This window comes from Dipteris shenzhenensis, chromosome 32 (assembly GCF_047967505.1).
Source record: "Dipteris shenzhenensis isolate YYH24624 ecotype China chromosome 32, Dip_SZ_1.0, whole genome shotgun sequence".
NCBI lineage: Eukaryota > Viridiplantae > Streptophyta > Polypodiopsida > Gleicheniales > Dipteridaceae > Dipteris > Dipteris shenzhenensis.
In genome coordinates, this window is record NC_141627.1 from 39,081,125 (window position 1) to 39,095,399 (window position 14,275).

Genomic DNA, 14,275 nt, shown 5'->3' on the forward strand with positions numbered 1-14,275 from the left:
ATCCATTATTTCCTACATTCGTTGAGTCCCTGTCAAAACAATAACATTTTTAGTTCCACAAAAAAAGAGATTCATACACATATGGGAAATCCAAGATAATAAAGGGGCTGCCTTGTTGGGAAACCATCTCAACATCATGTCTTTGATATTGTGCATATCACTAACACATAGAGTGCTCTAAAGGAAAGAGTTAAATGCCCTAACCCTAACCCTAAAAGGGTTTGTATATATTCTGTTGAGATATGGTGCCATGAGCACATAGATTAAAAGGCTAAGGTATGGTATAGGAAAGAATCAAAGTAGCCACCCTAGGATGTGGACTACATGATGTGGAGATGTGGATTGAGGATATCCACAAGGAGATATGTGGATCAGAGGATCCCACATGGTTTGACTATTCTAAAGGCTCTCTCTATATAAGAAGCCTATTATGTATTGTTCATGATAGAGATTGCAATAGATCGATTTTTATCTACCTTATGTCTCTCTCATGGTGTTACGATCCTCCTTGATTCATCACTGTGTCATGATATCAGAGCTTAAGTCTAGCTCTCTTAGATTAGTTGTAGGTACACCTTAGGTGCTCATGTTTTTCTCTTAGATGTAGATTTTAGACTAAGAAACAATGATCTTCACTTGAGCTCTTCATTCCGTTCATACTGTCTTGTGAGTATTCTTTGACAGAGAGAGAGGTAGACTATCTTTAAAGTCCTATCCTTATTACAAGCCCACTGACCTCTTCCTCTCCAAAATAGTAGCTTCTTTCTCTTTTTGTAGCTCTCTCTGCATTCTCGTTAGCTTTGCTTGGTGCTGCCAGCCTAGCATTGTTTGACATCCAAATCTTAGTTGGAACAACGATCGGGCTCCCCCTTGTCCGTCACTTCCCACAATTATCGCCTCTTTGCATCGGTCCAGGAGTAGATTGTATAAATGGCAACTACCTCTATGCTAATTGATAAAGCTATAGCCACCAAGCGCCATACCATAGCTTCAAATTTGCACTGGACTCTACAACGACTCTCCATCAATGGCTACAGCCGCTACTAGAAGCGCATCTCCATATAGGCAGCCCAAGGCAAAGCTCCTTCTATAGCTTAGCTTCATCAGTACTCCCTACGTCCTTGTGAGCTCCATTGTAGCAGCCATCTCTTGCAATAGGCAAGCAAGCCAGCCACAAAGTGGCTTGTTCGACTCAGCTCTCTCGGGATTCCTCAATATTGCCATCGCTGTCGCCTCCATGCTCTCGCAAACTCAAATTCTCTGCTTCACCCCATTGAGTGTCACTATTGTGGCAAGAAGGGCCACATGAAAAAGAATTGCTACAAGCTCAAAACAGAGCAAAAGGATAAGAAAAAGAATGCAAATTGGGGTGCAAATCAAAAGGAAGAGAGTCCAAGGGAGGACAAAGGAAAGTGAAGATCGAGGAGATCAATGCAGTCACACATGATAGTGACAATGACATTCTCTTCATGTCTAGTTTATCTGCAGAGTTGCTTACCACTTCAGATGATGCATATTCCCAGGATTGGATTTTGGATTCTGGTGCTTCATTCCATGTTAGTCCCCATAGGGAATGGTTCTCCACTTATGATAGTGGAAAGATAGGTTGTGTGCATCTTGGAAATGACTATGCATGTGACATAGTGGGAGTAGGTGACATAAAGTTTTCTTTTGCAAATGGGCCTGCATTTATTTTGAACATATGCCTAAGCTGACCAAGAGTCTCATTTCAATGGGTCAGCTAGATGATGCTGGTTTTCAGACCATCTTTGGTTCTGGGAGTTGGAAAATTTAGAAGGGCTCTATGCTTTTGGCCAGGGGTGCCAAGTGTGGGACTTTGTATACCTTACATGAATCAGGGGTGTTTGATCATGTTGTTGCAATAACCGAGCAGCCAAGCACTTCTTTATGGCATTGTGGGTTGGGCCATATGAGCCAAAATGGGATGAAATTCTTATGCCATTTGGGTTATATACCACATTTGAGTTTCTCTGATTTTGAAGTTTGTGAGCATTGTCTCTATGGGAAGTAGACTAAATCAGCCCATAAAAGAAGGGGAAAGAAAGAGTTTGAAAATCTTGATTTGGTGCATTCAGATGTATATGGTCCCATGCCTACATGATCATTAGGCAAGGATGAATACTATGTGACATTCATTGATGATGCAACTAGGAAAGTGTGGGCTTATGCTATAGCTTGGAAGAGTGATGTGTTCCAGGTATTTCAGAAATGGCTGACCTTGTTTGAGAATCAGTCAGGTAGAATGCTTAAATGCCTATGGATTGACAATGGTGGAGAGTATCTCTCTCATGACTTTCAGGATTTCTGTGATACACATGGGATTAAGAGGGAGCTCACATCCCCTCATACTCCAAGCAAAATCTAGTTGCAGAAAAGATGAACCATACCATTCAAGAAAGGTTGCAATGCATGCTATCCAATGCAGGTCTTTCTGGTGGTTTTTGGGCTGAGGCAATGAAGACTACAGTGGACGTGATCAATAGATCACCTAGTAGGAGTTTGGATGGTGGTATTCTTGAAGAGGCATGTAGTGGCAAGAAGCCCTCTTACTCCCATTTGCATATATTTGGGTGTGAGGCATATGCACATGTGCCAAAAGATCTTCGAAAGAAGCTAGATCCTAAGTGTAGGAAATGCATCTTTCTAGGTTATGGTGAAAGTGGAGAGATGGGCTATCGTCAAAAGCAAAGAAGATCATATGCAGCCATGATGTAGCCTTCAATGAGAAGAAGATGCATAAGGCACCCATGAGGGATGTGGAAATGAGGATAATCACTTTCCAGGACGTGAATCCACCTGCATATGTTGATAGATAGCAAGCTGTCCATGCACCAAATGTGCAAGAAATGGTACCACCAAGTACTCCCACAGGTATACAATCAAGGGTAGATGATGGATCATATATTGGTGGAAATGATGAGCCAAATGTGGCTGATATACAGGTGGGACAACAAGCTAAAATGCCCTTGAGAAGATAATCTAGAGTGTCTAAACCACCTGATAGGTTTGTTCTAGGGTTAGACTATGTGGTGCTTACTGATTGCGGGGAGCCTTCTTGCTACAGAGAGGCTATGATGTGCGAGGATCAATGCAAGTGGGAGTATGCTATGCAATCAGAGATGAGTTCACTTATGGAGAATAAGACTTGGGACTTGGTTTCTTTGCCACATGGAAAGAAAGCATTGCCATGTAAATGGGTCTACAAGATGAAGGTCACAGGTGATGGTGTGCCTAGGTACAAGGCTCGTTTGGTCATTAAAGGGTTCAAGCAAGAGAAGGGTGCGGACTTTGATGAGATATTCTCTCTGGTTGTGAAGATGACCACACTTAGATGCATGCTTGGCCTAGTGGCAGTAGAGGATATGGAGCTTATGCAGATGGATGTCAAGGCAGCTTTCTTGCATGGGGATCTGCATGAGGAAATTTACATGGTGCAGCCGGAAGGCTTTGAAGAAAAGGTTAAAGAGCATTTAGTTTACAAGTTGAAGAAGAGTCTCTATGGTCTTAAGCAAGCGCCTAGAGAATGGTATCAGAAGTTTGATGCTTTCATTCGGTCCCAGGGATTTAGAAGGAGTGAAATTCATCACTGCCTCTACACTAAAAGAACTAAGGATAATAGCCTAATACTCCTGGCATTATATGCGGATGGTATGCTATTGGCTAGCAAGAATACTTATGAGCTAGATGCATTAAAGGCCAAGTTGCTCGAGGCCTTTGATATGAAGGATTTGGGACTTGCAGGCACATCACACATGATCGGAGTAGGAAACTCCTTTGGCTTTCATAGAAGGAGCATGTTACAAAAGTATTGCAGCATTTCAATATGGAGGGGGGGAAGGCAGTGAGTACTCCATTGCCTCCATATGTGAAACTGAGTCATATAGATAGTCCCAAATCAGATGAGTAGAGGCCCATGATGGCCAAGGTTCCTTATGCAGCAGCGGTTGGGAGTCTTATGTATGCTATGATAGCTACTGACCAAACATTGCATTTGTAGTAGGAGTTGTTTGCCGGTATATGGCTTATCCAAGAAAGAGGCATTGGGAGGCAGTTAAGTGCATCATGAGCTACATGAAGGGTACCAAGGAGATGTGCATCTGCTTTGGTAGAGGAGACATGCGTGTACTTGGGTACACAGATTCAGACTATGCAAGGCATGTGGATAGTAGGAGATTCACTTCTGGTTATGTGTTCACCTTTGCAGGTGGTGCAGTGTCATGGATGTCTCACACACAAAATTTTGTTGCTTTGTCTACCACAGAGACTGAGTATGTTGCAGCCATAGAGGGTTGTAAGGAGGCTATATGGCTTGATCGGCTAGTGGGAGATTTGGGGATTCATACAGGTGTATCAACATTGTATAGTGATTCCATGAGTGCTATTCATCTAGCATGGAATCTGCTCTTTCATGCAAATACCAAACACATTGAGGTTAGGTACCATTTCATTAGGGAGGTACTTGAGGACAAGCGCATAGAGCTTGTCAAGGTTCATACAGATGATAACCCTATAGATATGCTGATGAAGAGTCTATCTAGTTAGTAGTTTGAGTATTGTCAGGCATTGGATAATATGCTCACTGGTTGTTCTGCCTTAAAGGAACATTGTTCTTTAAGTGGGAGGTTGTGGGGGTTAAAGGTCACTGTGCCTTTACCCTGATTATGTACAATACTCAAACACATATATAAATGAATGAAAAAGAAGATTAGGGTGTTCTGTACACACCAAAAACTTGTGTGGCTCTCTGTTTCTCTCTCTCCCTCTTCTGTTGTGCTTTTGTTAAGAGCACTCTCAATAAACTATGATTTCAACAAGTTGAAACTAGAGTTTGTTTATTAAATAGACATTAAGCTAAATTTTCCAAAACTTCCCAAAATTAAGCTAAATTTCCCAAAATTGAAAGTCTTGATCTATACTGTTGTAGTAGTGTAAGGACATTAGAAAATAAACATATATCCCAAGGTTTTAAGTGGCACCCTAACTTTTGTAGGGAAGTTGCCAAAAAAAGAAGGGAAAGCCATATATGTAATCCATCAGCAACCATGAACCTGCTATGAAACATTAACATGCCCTGACATTTTATATAGTCTATTAGAATGCCTTCTTAGATTTGATTCGGCATTGAAGAGAGCCAAGAGACAATTTGCATAAGCTATCTCTATAGAGCATCGAATATATTTTGTAAAATGGGAGCGGATTTCTTAACTCACCACTAAAGTATATTGCTAGGTATGTTAGTTTATTCCATTACATAGAACTTTTTGTCTTTCATTTTAAAAAACACCCATGTTAGGGATGTACATGGCTCTTGGAGTGTTCCATGCTTCTATCATGCTTAGACTCTTGCCAACATAGCAAAATGTGTTCAAATAAGGGAGCTTATAGCAAGGTCTAAGATAGGAAGAGTATATGTTTGAAATAAGTCCCGCTACTCTGCAGTTGTCCTATCGCAAGTGTATGCAGCTTCTCCACCTCTTGTCTGGTTGGGCAATTTTTCCAAGTCCATTAGACCAATGCAAACCAAGAAAATTAGTTCTATGTGATGCTTGATCAAAGGAATATATGTCCTCATGTAAAGCAATGCTATCAAGCGAGGCAAAGAAGTATAGGACCTCATGTAAAGTAATGTCAACTATAATACTAGGCCTAGGCTTTGCGCTTTGCCTTGTATTTATTAAAAAAATTTACAAAGGCCTTCTTAAAGGCCAATTTGTAACAAGTTTGGCACAATATAAAGTATGTAAAGCCTTCTAGTAGGAAAACATCAGTAAGACCTTGAGGCATCACTTAAAAAGAAAGTTTTTCTTTCTACCCAATGCTACAAGCTCACGAGCTCAATAAGTAACTTTAATACATACAAACGTTGAGAAGAGCCCCCAGCAAAAGAAAAAATTTATTCCCAAGACCCATATCATTGTCTTCTCAACTGTTGATAGAGAAGGCTATCGTATATCAATTTCAAATACGTAAAAATCCCATTCGTGGTTTCAACAAACATGGAATGCATGTTCAGTGGATTTTTAGATAGGATAACTCCGAGTGACAGGAGATAAACTATTCAAGATGATGCAACACTGGTGGCTTGGCACTAGTATGCAAGCTTTTTATAGGCTTTAGTTCCCTTCTGCCCTTACGTGGGTATGCATCAAATGAACGCCCTTACAATGTCAATGGCTTATAGACCCATGATGTACCACCAAATTCCAAAAGGTCACTTTTCAATTGCCTGTTGGTCAAGCTCGAGGGTCCGAGAGCTATATAGCAATTCTCGCATCCATAAGTCCAAAAAATATACATGTTATAAAAGAAAGAATTACTAGATGAATGTTTCCTAAAGTTGAGCGTCCGAGAGCTATACAAAAATTCTTGCATCCATAAGTCTCAAAAATATTACATTCTAGAAAAGGAAGAGTTACTAAATGAATGTTTCCAAAGCTATATAGTAGCTCCCCCCATGGGCATTTCATTTCCACTAGGGGTGGGAAAATCAAGGGTCCTTCTTACGTAACACAAGTAAACATGAAGAGTGTCATTGATCCTGGCAAAACAAATAGTACACAAGATAAAGAGGGACTCCTTCATGAATACTTCGTATATATCATAGAACTAAGTCATGTGCAAGTGTCAACGTGATAGTAGATGACAATACATAGCTTAGGACTTGCAAACTGCCAAGCCAAAGTAGAGACTAAGAAGTTGTATATATGTTGTCCTAGTACTTCATGCCATTGGTTATGCAATATAGGATGGCTTCAGGGTAGCAAGACTAATTTGGAATATGTACTCCTCCTATCTTAGACCTTGCTATAAGAAACCTATTTGAACACATTTCTCTACATGGGGAAGAGTCTAAGCATGATAGATGCATGGAGCACTTCAAGAGCTACGCACATTCTTGACATGGGTGTTTTTTAAGATGAAAAAAGAAAACTTCTATTTATTAGAACAAACTAGCATACATGGCTCCACCATGAGATAAGGCATCCACTCCCATCTTACTAAATAGATTTGATGCTTCATAAAGCTAGCTTATGGCAATTTGTCTCTTGACTCTCTTTGATAGCCAAGAGTAAATTTGTGTGGCTCACACAATATTGGTAGCTACAACCATTCATTTCATACTGTAGGCATAATGCCCTTGGTAAGAATTTCTTAGCCTAGTTGGAATATTTAAATATTGGCATTGGAAGTAGATGTATCTGGACATTTACTAGATCCTCCAAATTAGTGAAGCTGCTAGTAGACAAGTATGTGTAACAATCCTTTTCGGGTGTCACAGATGAAGATAGTATGATAATTCGAGGCTACTTTTGCATTATGATAGTTGGGAAGCTTACATATAGTGAATGGGTACTCTCCCAAGAAAGCCAAAATTCAAATCTGATAAGACATTCTAATAGATTTTATAGAATGTCTAGGCATGTTAATTTTTGACATCAAGTTTATGGCTATTGATAAATTTCGTATATGGCTTTCCTTCTTTTTTTTGCAGCTTCCCTGCAAGAGTTAAGGTGCTAATTAAAACATTGGGATATATGTTTATTTTCTAATGTCCTTACACTACTACAATAGTATAGATCAGGACTTTCAATTTTGGGAAATTTAGATTAATCTATCTACTGAATAAAGAAATTATAGTTTCAACTCCCTGAAATTACAGTTTGTTTCATATTTGACAACTAGTATGTTCAAATAGGAATATGGACTATAACCATGCATTTCATTAGTTTTTCCATAACACTAAGTGAAAATGAGATTTCCATTGGAGTGTTATTATATTATCAAGGACATCTTTGGCTAAATCATTACATTATTCTTCATTTTGGATAGACTTGGGTAGCCCCTTTATTTAATTGGATTGCCCACAATTTATGAATCTCTTTTTTTGTGGAACTAAAGATGTTCTTGGTCTATCAAGGACTTGATATATGTACAAAAGAATGGATCATAGGCATACTACAGTTTACTAAGCTCTTTGACATTCTTTATGTGATAAGGCAGAAGGGCCTTTCTAGGATATAATTTTTACCCTCTCAAGGGTTGTATCTCACTTCAATATGTTAGTAGCCTTAATACTAAAAAATGAAAAATTCCAACCTGTGATTATTGCATGGAGGTATGAAGTTAGAATGCCAAGGTTTCATCATTGCTAGTCTAGATAGAGTGACAAGGATAATAACTGTGTGCCAGCATTGAAGCCTAGCTTCCACAACTTGACCGAATTGCTTCAACTTTCATTTGGTTGTGATGGTGCCAGGTTAGTCGACATGATGGTGCTAGCTTAGTCAGCATATTTGTCCATTGGATATGCATTGTAAAATCTTTTGTATGATTTGATGGAGTGAAGATATAGTGTTGGAAACTTCTAGGATTACTTTATGGTAGATTATCTCCAACTATTGTAAAAATGGCTTGGATCTTAAAGTAACAAATAACTACTAATATTAGACACATAGGTAGGCTGAGGCATGCATGTGCGAACTATTTGTGGATACTAGTCTTGACTCTTTTGTATTTTTTACAATCTACTTATGTGAATGTGAGTATTTAAGTTGACTCCCACTTTGGCACTCTATCAGAAGAGGATGAATAATAATAGATTACTCCCACTTGTGATTTATAAAGGGAAATAACATATGGTTTCATTTGGTTTACCTAAACATGTTGTTTGAGATTGAAATTGGTCCAGTAGTGAAGTAGACTAGATTGTTTGCTAGGAAAAACACACATTTGTATATCCATTATAAGATTAAAAAATATTGTGACTAATGGATATACTTGATCTGATTAGGTTTTAGGCCTAATTTTGGCACTAAGTATATAGGACCAGTTCCTCCACTTGGTTGCTAGGCCTTAATGCTTTGATCAGCATGAAGTTATTTAATGCGAACATTGCCCATGGTATGTAAAATTTACAAAAGGGTACATATCCTTTTCAGCTGTCGCATTCATGATATCAATTGACGGTGGAGGTTATTATAAATTTCTTGGATTCTCAAGATAGAGTCTCCCATTATCAGGGATAATCTATTTATATGCTCAAAGTTTTAATGTTGAATTTACTTGGATTGTTTGTTGAACCTACGGGAATACAATCGATGCGAAACACACACACATATGCACATCCCCTTGGGGACTCTTGTGATCTTGCCATTATCGACATGAGGATAACCCATGCATACACTATTGGCTTTGACCCCCTTTCATTAAAAATAGATGCTTATTAGGTTTGTTTCATGTTCTACTTATTAGATAGACCAAAGCTCCCCCCTGGCCACCTCTGCAACCTTTGGGTGTGCCTATAAGTGGTGGGCCCTTAGTGACATTGAAGGTATATGGATGCCACTTTGCCCTCCCTGGAGACCCCTTCAACCTTTGTAGCCTTCACTTATGAAGTATTTTATCACTTTATGCCTATTAGAGTGTGTCTACTTATGGGAATAATGAGGAAGGATGAATGACATTGAAGGTATATGGATGCCACTTTGCCCTCCCTGGAGACCCCTTCAACCTTTGTAGCCTTCACTTATGAAGTATTTTATCACTTTATGCCTATTAGAGTGTGTCTACTTATGGGAATAATGAGGAAGGATGAATGACATGGTTAGTCCCTTACCCTTCATTTGTAGTCACCCCAGCAAAGAAGAGGTCAGAGAGATAATAACAAGCAGAACTTTATTGAAATTTTGACTCCTCATCACGGACGTGGTGGAGTTATCATGAATATTAGCAGAAATTTAATCCTATGGACTACTAGCCTATCTATGTTGGGAGGAATCTAGGGGTTAGGACAGCCTTGGGACTTATGCAATTGGCATATTCCCTAGGGCAATGACTACTATACAATGTATTGTTATCTTGGTTCTCCTTCCTACCCCTTGGGTCATACCATACCACTGTAAATGTTGTATCCATGCTCATGTCAACTACTTTCGCAACCCAAAACTTCACATTCTCATGTTCATCATTCGATGGTCAAATAGCGACAAAACAATGGATGTCTATGTCTATTTGTGGCATAAACTCTCTGTTCTTAGGTCCACAATATGGATGTGGGAGCAACGATTCAAACTCATTTTCAAAGAGACCACATGCTGGGCACAAGTCGTTACCAACATTTGGCTAAAATAAAGGCCGTTCTACCTTAATATCATCTGCTTGCATTTTTGCAAGGTCCTTTATCAATTGGTAGATCTTGCTAATTACAACAGTAGTGTGTTCCTTCCAAGAGGGCTTCCAATCAGGAAATCTCTCGAGCATTTCCTCTTTGTATGCAATAAAAGCTTTTAAGCCTTCTATTTCACCTTTGGATTAAACGACTCATAAAAGACTGGCAACTTAAAACTTTAAAGCTTAACTTTGAGCATGCCCATATCCAGGTATACAGAATATTGTTGATCGTGGATGCAATTTATACCTTGGGTAAGGCTTTTGCCCCCATACATCTTTTATGGCTCATAGGATAGACCTTTGGGGCCACAAAATATTGGTTTCATAGCCCATAGAATGCATATTAGGACCACTATATCACATCATGGTGGATAGATGAGGGGGAGTGGCAATGTTTATGGATACCAGGACTACATATTAACATTAATATTGCATCATGCCCGCACACCAAGACTAATGGAGCATTCATGAACTTGGTTTTCCAAGAGCATTTAGCACGATGGCGAGTATTGGTAGAAAAAAGGCTGTTAGATAGCCAAGAATAGGGTGAATTGATGAATAAAGGTGGAATAAGGACATCACGATATATATTTTTTACATAAAGGCGAGAACTCTTTGTGAAGGGAGCTCTTCTCCCTTGCCTCAACATTTTTATAGTATGCCCTTGGAAGCCATATAGTCTTCTGCTTTTGGTACTAACAAGCTTGTCTTTGTTGGGAGCCATGGAGCCTTTTAGTTGTGCAGGGCTCGAGGAGATTGAAGGCAGCGGGACTTGGAGCTCAGCTTCAAACACTAAAAGCTATGTTTGAGCAACATTGAGAGATGACATCACCTTTTACAACACCCAACCTTTGCCAAGTTAAAGCTTAAGCAAATTTCTTACTATAACTAGGATTTCCATTCTCAAATGTGAGAGGCCATGACCAAGTCGATGACTCCACTCCTTCTACAAACTCCTCCCTACCATATCCAACTCACTACCTTTTGCATTTGATGAGATGTTTGTAACTAGAGCCTTCTAACTTGTACTCACAGTGCCATATTCCCTTCTCATCTACTTGCATGGATACTTTGCCCTTCTTGCCTAGGATATAGCAACACTAGAATGTGAGCCTTTGCAAGTGCGTTGTCTAAGATAATTATCATCTACTGTCATGTTAGACACTTGCACATGACTTAGTTCTGTGTGATATTTGAAGCCTTCACAAAGAAAGAGACTCCCTTTATCTTGCGAGTTGTTTGTTTTGCCAAGAGCAATGACACTCTTTGTATTTAGTAGTGTTTGATAAGAAAAAACCCTTGATTTACCCACCTCGATTTGAAATAAAATGCCCATGGGGAGCTGCTATATAGCTCTAGAAGCATTCAGTTTGGTAATTCGTCCATTTCTAGAATGTATATTTCCATGACATATGGATGTAAGAACTATTGTATAGCTCTAGGACCCTTGACCTTTTGGCCAACTGATGATCAAAACCTAGCCTTTCCAAAGTTGGCAATAGATTCATGGGTCGAGAAGCCATTGACATTGTAAGGGAATTCGTTTGATGCATATTCATGTATGGCTAGAAGGGAACTAAAGACAGTAGAAAGCTTGAATACTAGCACCAAGCCACTAGTATTGCATCGGCCTTAATAATTTATCTTCTATTGATGGGAGTTATTCTATTGATAGATCCTCAGAGCTGCCATTCCATGTTCATTGGACCATGAATCTGATTTTTTCCATATTTAAAATTGATATCCATAGCCCTCCCTACTGACAGTTGAGAAGACACTAATATGGGTCTTGGGAACATAAATAAATTTTCTTGTTGGGGACTCTTCTCTATGTTTGTATGGACAATTTAGAATTTACAAGTATTGGAGTTACTTATTGAGCTCATGAGCTTGCAACAATGGGTAGAAAGAAGACGTTTCTTTTTTAGTGATGCCTTGAGATCTTACCTAATGTTTTCCTATTAGAAGGCTTTGCATGCTTTATGTTGTGTCGAACTTGTTACAACTGGCTCCTAATAAGGTTTTTGTAAACTTTTTTTACAAATCCAAGGTAGAGCCCAAGCTAATATTATTGTAGGAAGGCTAGCGTTTGCCTCCTACTTGATATAGCTTTACTTTACATGAGGTCCTATACTTCCTTGCCTCCTCCTTAATAGCAAAACTTTAAGGGAGGACATGTATTCCTTTGATCTAGCATGGTAGAGAACTAATTTTCTTGGTTTGCAATGGTCTAATGGACTTGGAAACTACCTAGCCAAAGTAGAGGCCTAGAAGCTACATATATGGTGTTCTCATACTTCATGACATTGGCTATGTGATATAGGACAACTACATGAGGACTTATTTGGAACGTATACTCTTCCTATCTTAGACCTTGCTAAAAGCTCCCTTATTCACATTTCACTACGTTGAGAAGAGTCTAAGCAAAATAGGAGCATGGAGCACTTCAAGAGCTACGTACATCCCCGACATGGGTGATTGTTAAGATGAAAGAGGAAAAGTTCTATGTATTGGAACGAACTAAGATACTTAGCAATATACTTCAGCCATGAAATAAGGCATCCACTCCCATTTTACTAAATATATTTGATGCTTCATATAGCTAGCTTATGGCATATTGTCTCTTGACTCTCTTGAGTAGCGAGGCGTAGATTTGCATGGTGTAGACAACATAAGTAGCTAAAACCACTCATTTCATACTGTGGCATAATGCCCTTGGTAAGCATTTCACTCACCCTTGCTAGAGTATTTAGATATTGGCATTTGGAAGTTGTATCTAGACATTTTATTGGCTACTCCCAACCACAGAAGCTACTAGTATACTCTCGATCAACAAAGCTACTAGTAGAAGAGTACATCTAAAGATCCATTTCAAATGTCATGGATGAAGATAGTATGATAATTCAAGGTTACTTTTGCATTCTGATATAGTTTGGGAAGCTTCCATATAGTCAATGGGGACTCTCCCAAAAAGGACAAATTAAAATCTAATAAGACATTCTAATAGATCATAGAAAATGTTTGTGCATGTTAATGTTTGACAATAGGTTTTTTGCTGCTAATGGATTTCATATATGGCTTTCCATTCTTTTTTTGCAGCTTCCCTACAAGAGTTAAGGTGCCAATTAAAACATTGGGTTATATGTTTATTTTCTAATGTCCTTACACTACTACAACAATATAGATCAAGAATTTGAAAATTTGGGAAATTTACCTGAATCTGTCCATTTCAACTTCCTAAAATTACAATTTGTTTCATATCTGAGAACTAGTATGTTCAAATAGGAACTTGGGTGATGACCATGTGTTTCATATGCTCTTCTTTAACTTTGAGTGAAAAGGAGATTTCCATTGGCGTCTTATATATTATTAAGGACATCTTGGGCTATTTGCCCTTGAAAATTATTATGTTATGCTACACTTTGGATAGACTTGGGCAGCCCCTTTATTTGATATGATTTTCCTTACATGTATGAATCTCTTTTTTTGTGGAGCTAAAAATTTTCAAGGACTTCAGGAATGTAGGAAAGAATGGATCATATGCGTACTAGAGTTTATTAAGCTCTTTGACATTCTTTATGTGATAGAGCAAAAAGGGCCTTTCTAGCACAAAATTTTAAGCCTCTCAAGCAATGTATCTCACTAATATGTTTAGTAAACCTTAAAACTGAAAAAAATAAGAAATACCTACCTCTGATTATTTTATGAAAATAAGAAGTTAGAATGTCAAGATTCATTATTGCTAGTCTAGATGGAGTGACAAGGATAACAACTATGTGCCGGCATTGAATCCTAGCTTCTACAAATTGAATGAATTGTTTTAACTTTCATTTGGTTGTGATGGTCCCAAGTGAGTCACCATACCTCTCCATTGGATATGCATTGTAAAATCATTGGTGTGATTTGATGGAGTGAAGATACAGTGTTGGCAACTTTAAGGGTTTATGGGCAGATTATCTCCAACTATTGTAAAATAGGAATGAACTATTCATTAGAGATTAACCTTGACTCTTTTGTAGTTTTTACAATTTACCTATATGAATGTGAATATTTTACTTGACTCCCACTTTGACACTCTATCAAA